The sequence below is a fragment of the Dreissena polymorpha genome, chromosome 14 (assembly GCF_020536995.1).
Source record: "Dreissena polymorpha isolate Duluth1 chromosome 14, UMN_Dpol_1.0, whole genome shotgun sequence".
Classification (NCBI taxonomy): domain Eukaryota; kingdom Metazoa; phylum Mollusca; class Bivalvia; order Myida; family Dreissenidae; genus Dreissena; species Dreissena polymorpha.
In genome coordinates, this window is record NC_068368.1 from 54,752,726 (window position 1) to 54,770,911 (window position 18,186).

The 18,186-nt window shown below is 34.9% G+C and overlaps 1 long non-coding RNA gene across 1 annotated transcript; it reads right to left on the reverse strand.

Moving 5' to 3' along the window:
• Positions 1 to 370: 370 nt before the first annotated feature.
• LOC127857872 (uncharacterized) lies at positions 371 to 12,923 on the reverse strand. The gene is made up of 4 exons (XR_008038661.1): positions 12,734 to 12,923; positions 2,831 to 2,979; positions 2,077 to 2,200; positions 371 to 640 (listed from the first exon to the last, which is right to left on the reverse strand). It is a non-coding gene; the product is annotated as an uncharacterized LOC127857872 (long non-coding RNA).
• Positions 12,924 to 18,186: the final 5,263 nt, after the last annotated feature.

Genomic DNA, 18,186 nt, shown 5'->3' on the forward strand with positions numbered 1-18,186 from the left:
CCCCATCGGGATTATTTATTTTAAGTCAATATGTTTTTGGAATCTTAAGGCACTCATTGAAAAATACACCACTACATAAATAAATATCTAGGTCAATTGTGATTCTGTCAAGCAATGATTATCATATCAATTATTATCTCCAGAGTTATTCTTTTTTTCTTGCACTTATCATAATCTGACCATCTGCATTATTTTTGCCAAACAGGTGGTTTTGCAATCTGAGCACCACAATCATCAATATTTTTGTGTGGATATAAAGATGTTATAAAAATTTAGGATTATAACATCTTAAGTTTTATCGTGCTGTACTTGTTTAGGAGATGTGTAATACCAACTGGCTACTTCTGTTTTTAGAACTAAAAGGCACAGAAGGATTTTATTAATATTTTGTTGAGTTCTCAGATTAATCGAGCCCAAAGCACTTCCTGCTACACAAACATATTTTCGAGCAACAACACATATTGATAATATCCATTTTAATGCAGTGCGGGTCTTTACAGTGGAGTGATCGAGTCGCACAGATATGTTTGCCGCACTCCAGGAATCAGAAGTCTGCTTCTCACGACTAGTCTCGATAAACTGAATCATGGGCCTGTCACAACATTGTGGGATGCTTTTTCATGACCAAACATTTGGCAGTCTGGAAATAAAGTAAAAGTCATTCATACTTGTGTTAAAATAGTGACCTGAAAATCAATAGGGGTCATCTGCGGGTCACGATCAATGTACCTATGAAGTGTCATGATCCTAGGCAAAAGCATTCTTGAGTTATCATCTGAAAATCATTTTACTATTTCGGGTCACTGTGACCTTGACCTTTGACCTTGTGACCTCAAAATCAATAGGGGTCATCTGCAAGTCATGATCAATCTACCTATGAAGTTTCATGATCCTAGGTGTATGCGTTATTGAGTTATCATCCGAAAACCATTTTACTATTTTGGATCATTGTGACCTTGACCTTTGACCTAGTGACCTCAAAATCAATAGGGGTCATCTGCGAGTCATGATCAATCTACCCATGAAGTTTCATGATCCTAGGCGTATGCGTTCTTGAGTTATCATCCGGAAACCATTTTACTATTTCTGGTCACCGTGACCTGGACCTTTGACCTAGTGACCTCAAAATCAATTAGGGTCATCTGCAAGTCATGATCAATCTACCCATGAAGTTTCATGATCCTAGGCGTATGCGTTCTTGAGTTATCATTCAAAAACCATTTTACTATTTCTGGTCGCTGTGACCTTCACCTTTGACCTAGTGACCTCAAAATCAATAAGAGTCATCTGCAAGTCATGATCAATCTACCTATGAAGTTTCATGATCCTAGGCCCAAGCGTTCTTGAGTTATCGTCTGACAACCACCTGGTGGACGGACCGACAGACCGACCGACATGAGCAAAGCAATATACCCCCTCTTCTTCGAAGGGGGGCATAAAAACAACAACAGTTGTTTGCAATAAGAAAAGCATATATATTCACTAGATTAAGTGTTCAACAAAAATAGTATTTCTGAAAATAAAATTGCAAGAACGATAGTTTGACAGTGAAAAGTATTCATGTTTTATGCATCATAAATATACAATCACATTAAGACACTGAAAAACAACTTTTCATACAAAACAATATAATGGAGCAAAGAGAATGCTTTTTTTTCATTATATGACACATTAATAAATTAAAATATGAGTTATCTTCTTGTTTAACCTTTTTTCAGGGTTATTTGACAAAAGACTCTATAACACAGTTTGATCCTCAGGTTATGATAATACATATGAAATATCATGTCCTTTATAAATTATAAGAAAATGCAAGGCTCTAAAAACCAATGCACCAACAGAAAGGTACGATGATTATATTCTACATTCTCCCATTATTTTGTTGAATAAAAGTTAATGCAGTGACCCCGTGACCTAGTTTTTGACCCAGCATGACCCATATTCAAACTTGGCCTAAACATCATCAAGATACAACTTGTGACCAAGTTTGGTGAAGATCGGATGAAATTTCGAGACAGACCGACCGACAGTACGACAAAGTGACACCTATATAGAAATATAAAGCTTATTTATTACCATCAATGCAAACACTCCACAGCTGTTTCCGTGGCGCTGTTTGTTGCAAGGTGGCGCTTTTAACTCTGAACTGATTTTTTCCAAGCCATCTTTCACAATTTGCGCTCGTTGACACATGAACTGGCTGCAACAAATATTTTGTTGGTAAAAATCAAAAAAATCATGTGCCTATATACTTAAGCGGTACTTTATCTATACCAAATTGTTTTGGTAATCAGTTTTCAAACATATATTTATATGTGAATCTATTAACACATTATTTGAAACACATAAGTGTGAGAGATAGGACACAATAATAAATAAGAATGAACTAAGAAAGCAAGCTTAAATTTATATATATTTATATATATTTATATCATTTTTTAAGTGTTGGTGCTCATTACAAGTTAATATTTAAGATAAAAATCCAAATATAGATAACCAGTTTTTTCCTTCGGAAAACCTGGTTAAAAACAAATAAGATTTACAAAGTTTTTTGAATATCTTGTTTGCTATATTGCCTGATGAATGATAACTGGAACTGGCCAAAAAAGCTCCCTAAATGTGACCTTTGATCTCTTGTTAACGCATGCTCTGCAGCTTCTCTACATGGAGAACATATGTGGTAAGCTATATTAAAAATGGCATATTCAATTATCGAATCACAGTTTGGATAAGCTCAGAGACACACATAAAATGCACATACACCAACTGCTACTGTGACTGCTATATCAAGCAGGTAAGACAAAAAATGAATTACAGCTTTGAACCTTACCAGAACAAATCGAACAAGGCCTTGTTGTTACCACCCAACGAGTCGTAAATGGTTACAGTCCTGAACATAACACTTGCAACCAGCAAAACCCAGTGATTGTTGCCTTTACATTGTGGCAGCATAAGTAGATCATACATATTGAAGTCCACCTACAAAATGTGAAATTAAAATGTACCTTAAACAATGTATACATTACTAAACAGTGAGAACTTTGCTCAAATTACTTCAAAGAAGTATAGTGGCATGCTAGAATCAAGTTTAAGTTAACAATAAAACAAAAGATTGTCAGGCAATATGGTACTCCTGGAACAACTTTGTAGAGGTCATCATTTACAAAGAACATGTAGAATTTATGAAGAACCACCACTTTTACATAAAAATTCATGTTATGTAAAACGAAGACTTTGGCATTCATATCTCACAGACATATCAAGTCATTACCACTGCCACCTTCATCAACATAATTATTGGACACATAGAGAACTACTATATCTCACTACATACAAAATGTGGTAGCCCTAGATCCGAGAGTTAAGGACAAGAATATTTTAAAAGTTTTCTCGAAATAAGCAAGAAAGAAGTGTATATAATGTTCAATTTTGTGACCCGCGGGTCACGGTCAAATTTGACCCAAAGGGCATAATTTGAACAAACTTGGTAGAGAACAATAAGATGTTACTGCAAACCAAATTTGGTAGCCATAGTCCGAATGGTTTTCAACTAGAAGATTTTTAAAATTTTCACAAAATAGGCGCTTTATAAGCGTTTATTCAATTTTGTGACCCCCCTCCCCCCGGGGCAGGGTCAAAGTTGACCCCAGAGGCATAATTTGAACAAACTTGGTAGAGGACTATAAGATGTCACTTTATACCAAATTTGGTAGCCCTAGGCCCAATGGTTATGGACAAGAATGATTTTTAAAGTTTACCCTAAATTAGCCATTTATAAGCATATGTTCAATTTTGTGACCCCCGGGGCAGTTTCAAATTTGACCCCAGGGGCATAGTTTGAACAAACTAAGAAGAGAATTAATACATGTCAATACATACCAAATTTGGTAGCACTATGCCATACAGTTATGGACAAGTAGATTTTTTAAGTTTTCACAAAATAGGCCTCATACAAGCATATGTTCAATTTTGTGACCCTCGGGGCAGGGTCAAACTTGACCCCAGGGACATAATTTGAGCAAACTTGGTAGAGGACTATAAGATGTCACTATCTTCCAAATTTGGTAGCCCTAGGCCCAATGGTTATGGACAAAAAGAGTTGTAAAGTTTTCACAAAATAGACCCTATATTAGCATATGTTAAATTTTGTGACCCCCGGGGCAGTTTCAAATTTGAACCCAGGGGCATAATTTGAACAAATTTGGTAGAGGACTATTAGATGTCTCTACATACCAAATTCGATAGCCCTATGCCAAATGGTTATGGATGCGAAGATTTTGAAAGATTTCACAAAATAGGCCTTATATAAGCATATGTTCAATTTTGTAACCCCAGAGCAGGGTCAAATTTGACCCCAGGCGCATAATTTGAACAAATTTAAAAGAGGTTCACCCAAGGAACATTACTGAGAAATTTCATCAGAATTGGACCAGTAGTTTAGGAGAAGAAGATGTTTAAAGGAAAAGTTAATAAACTGACGGACGCACGCACGCAGGCACGGACGGACGCACGCATGACGGACACAGGACCATGACATAAACTCCACTGGCCTTTGGCCAGTGGAGCTAAAAATCAATTCAGGAAGGGAGGGAGCACCCCTCTCTAACCCAACCATAAAGGCCCCTGGGCATCTGAAATATGATCACAAGCACTAATAATCATATAATAATGATAAAACCCGGTCACCACTGTCGATAAATTGGAAATTGTTATGATTGTGAGATTTAATGTAAACATTTGCATACAGATCAATCTTTTTTCTTCAAGCCCAACACAAAATAACAATGCAAAATTAAAGTTTTAAAGGTTTTCAATGGGTACAAATAGGGTATTTGAAATACATGAAAATATCATCAAACAACTTAAATGTATTTCATTGTTAAAATATGTTTTTCTTGATTTTTCTCCAAACTTTACACAAAAATGGGTGATTTCAAAAATATTAAACTAGAAATGGTGCGTCAGAGGCCGACGTGTATCCCCACGCCGCATGTTTGACCCAGGGGTGCCCCAGGGTTGGTAATGGGGCTATGCATAGTTGAAATTGAACGCATTGAAGAGAAGTTCGGTATCAATTAGATGTGAATCGTTGTAGAAATGAAGAAATTATAGTAAAAGGCAATTTTGGGTGGGCGTGGCCTATGTGGGCGGGGCGCCCCAGGGTTGGTAATGGGGCCATGCATAGTTGAGATTAACCATAATGTCATAAGAGAGGTTCAGTATCAATTTGAAGTGAATCGGTGTAGAAATGAAGAAATTATAGTAAAAGGCAATTTTGGGTGGGCGTGGCCAATGTGGGCGGGGCACCCCAGGGTTGGTAATGGGGCCATGCATACCGGTAGTTGAGATTATCCGTATTGCCATAAGAGAGGTTCAGTATCAATTTGAAGACATTCAGTGTAGTATGGTGCACTCAAAATGTGCAGCTCCATGAGATACACATGCATGCCAAATATCAAGTTGCTATCTTGAATATTGCAAAATTTATGACCAAGGTTAAAGTTTTGTGACACACACACACACACACACAATGACAGACAGGCCAAAATCAATATACCCCCTTTCTTTCGATCCGGGGGCATAAAAATGAGTAAAAATCTCTGACCCGGCCCCACCTAAACCCACATAACTTTTGACCTTGGGGTCAGATCAAAATTCCAAATAGTGCAGGGTCGCACAGATGCTCATAGCTACCATGTGTGTAAGTTTCAAGGTTCTAGTGCTTAAAGTGTAGGAGGAGAAAGTGGCCAGGACGGACGGACAACGGAGATAACCACAATATCCCTACTTTTTCTCCGAAAAGCGTGGGGATAATGAAACCTAAATGAAAACTTTTCTCAAATTTTAGATGTTAAGTTATGGCAACAGTTTTGTTTGTATTGCAAAGGGTTCAAGTTTTATAAATGAGTAGGGCCGCTCTGTCAGATGTGATCACTTTTTCACAACAAAAGATGTTAACCAAATGTTTTGAATTTTTTTTTATTAATGTACATGTCTTTTGCACTTAATAAAATCCCATTAAAACATGTTATCAATATTTTGTGTGTTTTGTCAACATGCAGTATGTTCTTAAGAAAAATTTAAATACAAAATCAGAAGTGTTTTAAAAAAACAATATGGAAGAATTGAAATTTTCATGTTTTTTAACACATATTTTTCAAAACTATACTCTTAAAAGTTTTTTTCCTGGCCTCAAAGCAGTGTATCTTAAAGTAAAAACTCTGATTTATCAAAATATAGGATGGCCTTCAAATATATGTGAAGTTTCTTTTTTATGATACATGTTTATATTTTTTTATAATATTTGACCTCGTTTTCTATAATATGTGTCTTGTTCTGATAAAACTGGGCTAAATTCAGGTGCGTAAAGTGTCGTCCCAGATTAGCCTGTGCAGGCCGCACCGGCTTATCAGGGACGACACTTTCCGCTTAAACTTGATTTTCGGTAAGAAGGGACTTCCTTCAAACTAAAAATACTGTAAAAGCGGAAAGTCTCGTCCCTGATTAGCCTGTGCAATCTGCACAGGCTAATCAGGGACTAGACTTTCCGCACATGAATTAAGCCCAGTTTTCTCATAACAACACACATATAATTCACTGTTCTATATTTAGACCTTGCTCTCTATATATTAAACATTATATTCTCTATATATTGGACCTTGTTCTTTATAAATTAGACCTTGTTCTTTTTATACTTTATACATTAAACACGATGTCCTCTTACTTGACCTTCCTCTGTAATACAATATATCCTCTATATATTTAGGTAATGTGTCATTAAAAATGAATGAAATAATAATAAGTGCTGTACCTTTGTTTATCGAAGGTTTTAACATGGTTTTTAGTTTAGATGTGTAGGAATTGTACCACAAGGGTGACAGTCTGCGTGGTTTAATTATAAGTGTCTGAAAGACTTTGTCATCAATCATATTTGACATTTGACCATATTCAACTTTTATTTTGGCTTTTTTTTTCAGTTGCTTTTGAATGCTTTATTAAATCGAAATTTAATCATTAATTCTGCTATAATGTAAGTTTGTTTTCACTTTCTGGAGGTTTATAAGAAAAACATTTATTTTGTGTCCCAAGTGTACATTTACAACATTTGTTAACCAACTTCAGGCTAACATTGAAGATTATTGGAGAAACATTTTGATTAAAATTGACATTAATTTGAGAAGAGGAAATGCATTTTTGTAATAATGTTATGGTAAAGTCAAATATACTTCCCTAGTTCCCACACATTATCATTTATATGCTTATATTTTTCTTCTGAAGACAAAATATGGAGACATACCCATATAATAAGAGTAGTTCACCCCCATAGTGAAGAAACCACCTTTTTCTGTTGGAGATTACACCCTTCTGTGTACTTCTTTCCAGAAAATTGGTGCCTTTGTTTATTTTTTAAAAGCTATCACCTGTTCATCAAACATGATAAAAATTTCGTACACTTGGGACAATGCGATATTTGTCTTGCAAAAAAAGTTCACAAGGTTTTGGCATCAAATTTTCAGTACATCTAGTGATAAACATTAATGGTTTGAAGAAAATGATGTAAAACATTGAAAATTCTATCTTATGAAAAATTTAAAATAACTTTCTTGCAAAATGTACACTTGGGACACTTTTTGCCTATAAATATTGAAGCACTTTATGATGCCACCTCTTAATATACGTGAAGAGAGTTGAAAATTGTGGCACAAAATTGACAAGAACATCATTGCTTTGAACACTTGCTACAAGAGATATCAACCTAAGTTAGAAGCATTGTTTTATTTTTCTTAAAGCATATGCATTTTTATATTCATTTAATGATGGCAATACCTAATATTTCTGAAAGTTTTATTGAAGTATAGAATTGAAAATTGCCTTTTACATAAAATGTCACGCAAAACCAGTACACTTGGGGCAATTTTAAGGATATTTTTCAATATATTTTGTAAATGAAGCAAATTATGAGAAGAATTTTCACATTTAAGTTATTCACATGGAAACACTTCTGTAAGATAGAAAAAGAACTCAAACATGCTTAATGCAGGTTTTTTTCCCCTTCTTTGTGACCCGCCGATCATCGGCCCTTTCCCCTCCGATTTTTTGTTCCCCTCAGCTGGTAAATTTTCCCCTAGATTTCATTTTCCCCTCCAAAAAAAATTTTTTTGTTTGTTTAACCTTTCAATATATAAGTTAATCTGATCCAGTGTAGAAAAAAGAAAAATATTGCATAATTAAATTTTCTGTTTTCTTGAATTTGTTTTAAAAACAGTAAAATATGCTTAATTGATTATTTAAGACTTTCCTTATTTTGCCCAAAATCCGGCGTTTCGTGTGATTTTCCCCCAAAAAATCTGGCGTTTCGCGCGATTTTTTTCCCCTAAAAAAATGCCAGGCCCTTTCCTCAAAATCAGATAAAAAAAACCTGTAATGGTAAGAAAATAAATGCATTTTTATTTAGGCTTCATTATTTTTTAAATCACCCATAGGACATGATGCGGCACTTGTCTTTAAGGAATATAAAAAAAATCAATCATTTTTACCCTGAAGTTGGCGCTGTAATAAATTTGCTATTCTGTGTGTTCTTTTATCAAGCTTGATTAGGAATTTTTGAAAACGCGCCATGGAGATTTTCTTTCACCATAAAAAATAATAGTTCACGGATTCAAACCATAATTCTTGATTAATATGTTGCTACAGTGGATTCCTGTTCTTAGCATACCATGTCAGCAAAAATTATGCTAATAACAGGAATATGCTATTAACAGGAACACACATTTTAGCATAAATATAGCAACTGGGGGCATACAATAAGTCAAATCTGTTAATAATTGATTGTCAAAGTGAAATTTAAATTCAACATTGTATATGATTGATGTTTAAGATAACTATTTATCAAATGGAATTGTATTCTAAGGTATTTGCATTTGCATTTGAGCATATTTTTGCAGATTTAAAGCATATTTTCTTGGCATTCTGAGAATGTTCTATGCTATAAAGACTTTAAGTGAATTCTGAATATTGGGGTTAAAAATTATGCTATTAATAGAAGAACAAGGGACAAAATTGTCACAAAACCAGGTTTTCATTGTGAAAAAAAATCTGATAAAGGGAGACAACTCAAACTGAACTTTTTAAATGAACAAACAAAATTAACACCCTTTGTAAGTTTGTTTTAAAATAAATCTATTTTTAGTCGTGGCGACCTTGACATTGGAGATATTGACGTGATTCTTTTGTGCAACACACCGTCCCATGATGGTGAACAAATGTGCCAAATGATTTTAAAATATCATAATGAATGACATAGTTATAGCCCAGACAAGCTCATTTATGGCTATTTTTTACCTTTGAACTCAAAGTGTGACCTTGACCTTGGAGATATCGACGTAATTATTTCGCGCGACACACCGTCCAATGATGGTGAACAAATGTGCCAAATGATTTTAAAATCTGACAATGAACGACATAGTTATGGCTCGGACAAGCTCATTTATGGCCATTTTTTACCTTTGAACTCAAAGTGTGACCTTGACCTTGGAGATATAGACGTAATTATTTCGCGCGACACACCGTCCAATGATGGTGAACAAATGTGCCAAATGATTTTAAAATCTGACAATGAACGACATAGTTATGGCCCGGACAAGCTTGTTCCGCCAGCCCGCCAGCCAGCCAGCCAGCCCGCCAGCCAGCCAGCCCGCCCGCATTCGCCAATCTAATAACCAGTTTTTTCCTTCGGAAAACCTGGTTAATAAAAATACATTAAAATTTAAGAATTAATCTGTGCTTTGACATTCTATATCAGAGCTCCAGATAAAAATTTGGTCAAATTCTTATTTACTCCCTATTTCACAAATTAATTCTTATTTTACCCCCTATTTATAAAATTAATTCTTAACACTATATTACCAAATAATTGTTATGCATTGTTTTTGACACATCAACAATCCAACATTTTGGTTTATAGTCTTGGAAAAGCCTGGCTTTCTTTTCTGTTTCTTGCTTTCCCATAATCGGACAGCTTTTTCTGGCTCAAAAGACCCCACATCTATCTTGCTCATCTTGCTTTTTTTGCCTTCCACGCTTCGATACACCGCTTCGGTTGGACATTTTGATTTTTTATTTAAAACAGTAACTGTCAATTCGGCTTAGGTCATAATGGCATTTTGGTCGCCGTTAAAGTCATATCAAAAATATATATTTAACATTTAATTTTAATGACATTTTGAATAGGTATATTGTTTATTACTTGTGAATAAAAATTACGATAAGTGTAATTAAAAAGGTACAATAAACAGTAATGACTCGCCTGTAATACCAGGAGAACAGAATCGAGACTGTTTGGCCTTTCGACCGTTCTTAAGTGTGGCCCTTCCTAACAGCAAAGTGACGTTGACTTAAAGCTGTAGTTTTAATTGAGCGCCTCGACATGTCAGAACCGGGATGAAATGTTTACCATATATAATTTGCTACTGGAAGTTTTACGCACGTTCGAAAATGTCGAATTTGTGTTTTATTTTTTCAATGCGTAACTTTATGCAAAGATTTTAAATCTAAATCGTTATTTAAGAAATTTTATTCGTTTTTACGCCTTTACACATGTTATCTGGAGCACTGCTATATGCTAATTACAGAAATATGCTATTATCAGGTATGCTAATAAGTGGAATCCAGAAATTATCCTTCAGTCTGACAGAATTTTGTAGCCTGTCAGACCAAACATCTGACAGATTATTTTACATTTTGCGGTGTCTGACTTGGCTTCACACTTTTGAGTCCATGATGCTAAATGTTTTAGATTCAACACTAGTTTCCTCAACCTCATGACACCAGAGCTCCTGTGATGCAAATATACTTAAGTGGTATAAAGAGATATTTTTTTCCCTGCCAATTGCGTTTAGTTCCTCACTTCTGGTTAAAAACAAACCTGTTACCCTCCGATTGACTGTAAATTTAAACAGCAAACTCCAATACATATTCCTGTTTGTATTCTTGTATGAAAATGTCCACAACATATGGGCGTAGTTACATGGGGACTGAATATTCAAATACATGTAGGTTAAGAAGTACAGTAAATGACATGACAAAATGCTGTTAGGACATATCATCATCCTTAATTCTAAACCAGCTATACATGACATTATTCTTAAGAGGGGCATTTCAGAATAAAGATAAAAAGATACAAACGATTCGCAATGGAAAAATTATTTCCTGCAAATATTTTTTATCGAAATTATTTCCGTCAAGACATGTTGTACAATAGCATGCCATGGTTAAAATGAGTGTGTAATGAAAGGTAACTCATTACAGTATAGTGCCACCAATGTAATTATTATGCATTTTTTTCGCAGTTCAGAGCTGAAAATAACATCCCAGAACTTAATTATGCACTGCCAAGTTATTCAATAAATAGTAAATTGTAAACATTTCAATATGAAAAATTAAACAACTTGTAATTCAGACACAACTCACATTTTACCTGTTGTTAGCTTTGAACAAGCTAATAGGCCTCGGTGAAAAATAATTTACATTTAAATTGAGAAAAGTCCTCGAGAACTCAGTGCCCCAGATAATTATTTGGGAAAATTGGGTTTTCAACCATTGATTTTAAAAAATAGGGTGATTCCATTCTTCATATAGAGTGAAATGAGTAATAAAAATGCATACCTTTAAATAATTGCTGATTTACTTCCGTTGACGCTGCACACTTGTATTGATTCAATAGAACTGTAAACTATCATCATACATTTTAATTAACTGATGTTTCGTAACATCTTTAATCCTTGAAACTGTCCATGATATAAACTTTAAAAAATGTCGAGAAATTCTAACCAATGACATGCCTTTTTATACTTTTGACAGATTTGTTAAGTCACAGACTTTCCATCATGTTTTTTGGATGTCAACTCAAATGCTGTATGCACAGTTTCTAACAAAATCGATAACACGAATGATTCGGCACTTGTTGGCTCTTGCTTTCTTGATTCGAAAAAGTTTGCGATCAGCTGATATTTTGGCGCAACAATCTCGGACGTCTTTCGACCTCTCTTAGCTATTTTTATTTCGCATCGTAATAGAAACTGAAACTACAGACGCTTTACAAATACATGCACAATGAGCGACGAATTAGGTCAGATTGAAAACTCATAGTGTTTGAATAACTATGACCGTTTGCTAAGCTTGCTGAGTGTAAGCGTCACCGCGTTATGATAATAATTCAAAAGAGAAAATACCTAAAATGAGCATAGCATTTTTAATCGAAGTTTTGTATCTTTAATTAAACGAATTTGCGTAAAAGTCAAATTGGTTGCGTTTTCAATACTCATGATATTGTATTTCTTTGCATTTTTAAATATTTTAATAGGGTGAAAGACGCAGATACGCAGCTTATCTGGGGCACTGAGAACTGGTTAACAGACATGATATTTTGGATAATTGTAAAAGTTAGGACAGCAGATATACATATATGGGGAGAACGAGAAACGTAAACAATGTTAACCAGAAAGGCACAATCACAGGTTATCGGCACCTGTGTCGGAAGCAATAATTAAGAATCATTAAGAAAGTAAATCGATAGAAACAGAGAACCCACCCATTGACCAATTCTTATCAGTCATCGTCGTGATTTTCGCAAAAGTTTTAACAGCCGTTAGACATTTATGATCGATTTTCTCATTAAGCGAATGGCAACAATTTTTTGATCGACTAGTTTGCAGCCAAAATATAAAGCACTTACCGCGTGTCAATGTTAAACTTTAAACAGATCGTCACATAAACTTGCAGAAGATGTGAAAAAGGCACCATCACGGCGGCAGCCATTTTTTCCAAACAAGCCAGTTTTGCACCAAATGGCAAATATAACAAGAGTTCTGATTGGCTAATGCCATAATCTAAAAATAAATGCTGGTCGAGCAGGATTTTTCTGCTCGAGCAGAAAAAATGCTGGTCGAGCAGTAAATTTGCTGCTCGAGCAGTATTTTGCTGGTCGAGCAGCATTTAAATGCTGCTCGAGCAGCATTTTTTTCTGCTCGAGCAGAAGTTAAAGTTTCGACCCCTTTGGTATCCCATACACGTGCCTTTGTTAGAAATCCCGAGTGTCGATTGGCTGAATCGCTGGTCAGCTTCGCTCATTAAATGCAAACAGCATTCGAAGGTCAACGTGGATTGGCTGAGATGGAAATTTGAGGGACAGGCTGTTGAAGCCAATGGGATAAGCACCGAGCTCTAATTCGCCGTAGAGACCCAAACATGGATGGAAACCCCAAGACAATATAAATGTCGAAGCATAATTGTGTACGCGGCTCAAGCGAAACGGTAGGAAATGTGTTTGTTTTTTCAGGTAAAACATAACTATAATGTAGAAACAACGCTGAATGTTACTTTCCAAAAAAATCAAAAAACGTTCACCTTAAATTGCAAGCTTGCATTATATTTCATGTTCTTATTTTTTGTTCATATTCTGAAGTGAATATACACCAATAATTAATTAAAAAATATTAACATACATATTTACTGTATCCGAGTATTTTTTCTTCAGTTTATAGCGAATATTCAATACCTTGTCAAAGCACTTATACTGTTTTTTACAAACTAAAACAGGACTTCTTCAAAAATCCAATATGGACACTATTTCCCAGAAAAAATGTATCAATATTTGCATAACAAACAGCAATTAAACAAAACATTAAATGTCGTCGTTTTGTAAAAAAAATGTACGCATTGACCGTAGATTACACTTTTATTAGCTTACCTGTACCAGACGAGACGTGTTTGCTCTGACCTTTACAGCACCCACGTGAATTTTCCCGCCATTAACAGAAAATGTCTTCTAAATGTAACTTATTCGCCGATATAGCGGAAGGCCGCAAATAGAGAAGCAATTAAGTGGAAACATTAGATAAAACAAAGCGTGGTCGAAATTTAATAACATAATGTTACCGAAGGAAAACTGAAAATGAAAACACGTGACGTTGCAATTTGTTTTATATAGCTAGTAAATTATGGTGAAAAATAAATATTTAATAATACACTGCATGGCAACAAATGGTGTATACAATTCGTGAAGTACTCCAATGTGAATGTACTGTTCGATGAAATAAATAATTTTCCTGATTTACTGACATTAATTTTTAAACCACACACATTTATTTGAGCCGCGGTGTGGGAAAACGGGGCGTACTGCATATGCGTTAAGCGCCATACCAGATTAGCTTGTGTGTTCCGCAAAAGCTAATCCGGGACGGCATTTTCCGCTTTTATGGAATGTCTTATCTTAACAAAAATCCAGTTTCGTCCCTATTTACCCTGTTTGGACTGCACAGGCTAATCTGAGATGGTACTTAACGCACATGCATTAAGCTTCATCACTATTTAGCCTGTTTGGACTGCACAGGCTAATCTGAGACGACAATTTACGCACATGCATTAAGCTGTTTCCCAAGAGCGCAGCTCATTTAAATAGTTACAGAGCTAATTGTAAACGAGTGCACGTGTCTTTTGTTGGACCTTCTTTTTCACATTTTATAACACACTTGTAATGGAAAGAATCTCATTTGGGAAAAAATAGATATCATTGAGATCTGCTTAACCCTTTTATTACTGTAACATCAAAATGTGTCGCCTCGTTTTTGGTGAATTTGAGATATCATTTCTTTTCAGATTCTTACAGAAACTGAAAGTGGTGCAAATAATCCGTTTAAAACCATTTGAATAATTGAATTAATGAAGTAATATAAAACATTTGCCTCGCATTATATTGTTTTTATCACGTATTTACCAGATGAACGATTGGAGCAAAAGCAACAAGAAAAAAACAAAACACTGAATGTCAACACAATAATTATGTGACTATGCATAACATTGAAAAATGGTTTTTGAAACGGCATTGTAAGATGCTGTCATAACACAACATGTTTTCGACAAAGCCAAGGATTATAAATACAAGAGTAAGACAAATTTTAAAATGGCATGAGTATTTTTATTTCTTCGCTTGCGAAGGACTAAGGTTATGAGTGTGTTTTGCAAGTCAGTTTGATGTTAACTACGCTAGGAACTAATTACGCTTGGAACGATAACCACATCTGCCTGTTTATACTCTACCACTGGTACGCTGCAGAAAGCAGCAGACAGCTGCAGTGTGTATGTAATCAATAGTGTTTAACAGCTTGTGCGAAGACATTGGCCAGTTTGTCATTGAAATCTGTACATATTGGCTGCTTTCAGGGAAAACGGGGCTTAATGCATGTCAAATAAGTGGTGTCCCAGATTAGCCTGTGCACACTGATTAGCTTTTTGAGTTTATGGTGTTTTTTGTTTCTGGTACTGAAATGACAATTAATGCATAATTTATGCATTAAGCCCTGTTTTTTCCAAATGAAGCTAAAATTATCTTTTCTATTAATGATTTGAAGAAAAGGATAAAAGTGATAATAACTTCGAAGTATTTGTGAAATCGTTCAACACGTTAAAATAAAGCAGGGAGTTGATAATCATGGGCATGCGTGCATTTCCAGCAAAGTATTGTGTTTATTTGAAAGCAATGAGAACAGATCACATTTCCATTAACTTTCAACACATGAAGTTTACCTTACTGCACGCTCGTGTATATTCCAGCAATTAACGGTCATTGTGCATCGACAATGTCTCATAAATGTGTCGTATTTCGAGATATTGTGGAAGGTTTGCAAATTAAAGCAGTTTTTCTCCCCTAAATGCCTGAACATGGCCCATTTTGCCCAATCTTCTACTTCAGGGAGCCACATTTCGCTCATTTTTTAAGTAAATTTGTCAGGATTTTTTCTGCATGTAGGCCAATACCTTTGTTATCAATGTTAATACACAGTTGTTTCAAATTGGGCTTTGAACATTTTATTTTTTTCCAATTTACTTACCCCATGTTAGTTGATGCTAAAAATGGGCCATGATCAGGCATTTAGGGGAGAAAAACTGCTTTAATTTGCAAGCCACTACAATAATTAAAGGATTTATACAAACTTACGCATGTCTGCCATAACCTCTCAGCAGGGTTTCTCCAGAAAACTATTTCTTGTGGAGAAATTTATGTTTTAATGACCATGTTGGGAAAACATGGATACCATCTGGAGAAGACCAGGAAACCTTATGTGAGCAGTGACTTTATAATTCTTTTTTGGTTACAAAAAAACTAATTTGCAGCAATCTCGTTGCAATTTCTTTGCTTTGTAGAGGCATAGAGTAAGTGTATGTGGGCACATATGCATACAAATGTACTTTTAAATGCCTTATGTATTATCAGTAGTGCCTTTTTGAACATTCTCGTGTTTTATTTCATTTTACAAACACTATTTTGGAAAAATTAAAGAAAGGCTTGACTGCACTTGCACTTGCATATGATTATTATTTCGCGGGACAGTTTGACCAACCAAAATGCAGGAATCGCCATTCAAGAGATAAATTCAAAGTTCATTTTTGTTTTGTTTTCCTTCGTTCGGAAAAATTATTTTTGTTCAAATAATTTAGTTCTGGTAAAATTACATCTTTTATTTTTAAGGTAAATTCATCAGTATTTCATTTACGTAATGAATTTGTTTTCTACAATAGCTGCAGGATAACTTGTTAAAGATATTTTCTGTTGTTTATGTTAATATTTGTGTATACGTGTGTATGAATATTGTGTTTGTATGTTTATAATGTACTGACGATATGAATGTTTGACTTTCAGATAACCGCTATTGACAACGCAAAATTGATGAACGTTAACAGTGATGCTTGTGATTGAATAAAGTGATAATAGCGCGTATATTGTATCTTTCCTTGTGTTGCCCAAGACAGCTTGTGAAGCTGCCCACTACAGCTGTGCGGTAGTGCCTATGTCAGTGATTGAACAGTTAGTTACTGGACAGTTGCCGACAGTTATTTAACAGTCAAAAGCTCACACCAGTTAGTGGAGCTAAAATAACGAGCACTGCTCCAATGGTATTACACTGCTCACAAGGTATCGGGTTTCCTGGGGTGATGTTTTCCGCGCATAAGAAAAGGAGATGAAAACGTGCTACGAATGAAATCTCTTATATCAGACATCTATAATGACGCATGTATACTTATCCTCTAACAGAATAACAGGACCATGTATTGCTTTAACCCATTTATGCCTAGCGTCCTGAAAAAAGGACATTGCAAACAGCGTAGACCCAGATGAGACGCCGCATAATGCGGCGTCTCATCAGGGTCTACACTGTTTGCTTAAACGAAATTCTGTAAGAAATATTCTAAAAATAGAAATAAATATACCAGACATCCCTTATTTTGGAAATAAATTGATCCAATTTTGAAGGATGGGAGAGTCCACTGGGCATAAATGGGTTAAGTCTGAAGAATGAACTGATAAACGGAGTTAAAAAAATTAGTCATTCTGAACGGAAGGTAAACGTTAACCAAAACAGATATTTTTCAGCGGCTTAACTACATGTACAGATTGCAGACACGGGCCTACAACTTTTATAAACAGTGAATAATGTATTAAATAAAATTAAAAAAACGAATCAAAGGTGAATGGGGTTACGGTCGAACGCGACAAACACTTAAGTATGCCATAAACTTTACGTTTTGTTTATTAGCGCCTGATTAGCGTTAAAATACCGTATACAATACTATGTCAGCAAACGTTTAAATAAAATATTCACTATTGAAATAGTTTTTAACAGATTGTTAATATATATATTTTAATATCTACCAACCTCGCTCCCTGAAATCTGATCTGTATGAATGTGCTTTCCAGATTACGCACACATGCCAATGTATTATGTTCATATATTGTCCACATATAAAGATATATGAGCCCGAGGCGAATATATCTTAATATCGACATTATGTACGTTTACGTGATGCACATACATAATAAGTTATAATCAAATGTTCATATAAACTGCACATATATGAAGAATACTATTATTCTAATAATACTATTGTTATAACTTGTTTATTTTGATCACGCTGGTTATTTATTGTCTTAGAAAGTAAATGTCAAGCTATTTTAGTGACATGTAAACGTGCTTACGGCTACATTAATGCATTTGAAGGCATATCATCGAATAAAGAAAGCGTTTCGAATATCTTTATTGAATCTGGACTATTGTAATCCTAGTTCTAATGATTTCGAAAACATCCCCGATGTAAACATTGGCAATACTACTCGAGAAGTCATCAAATAAA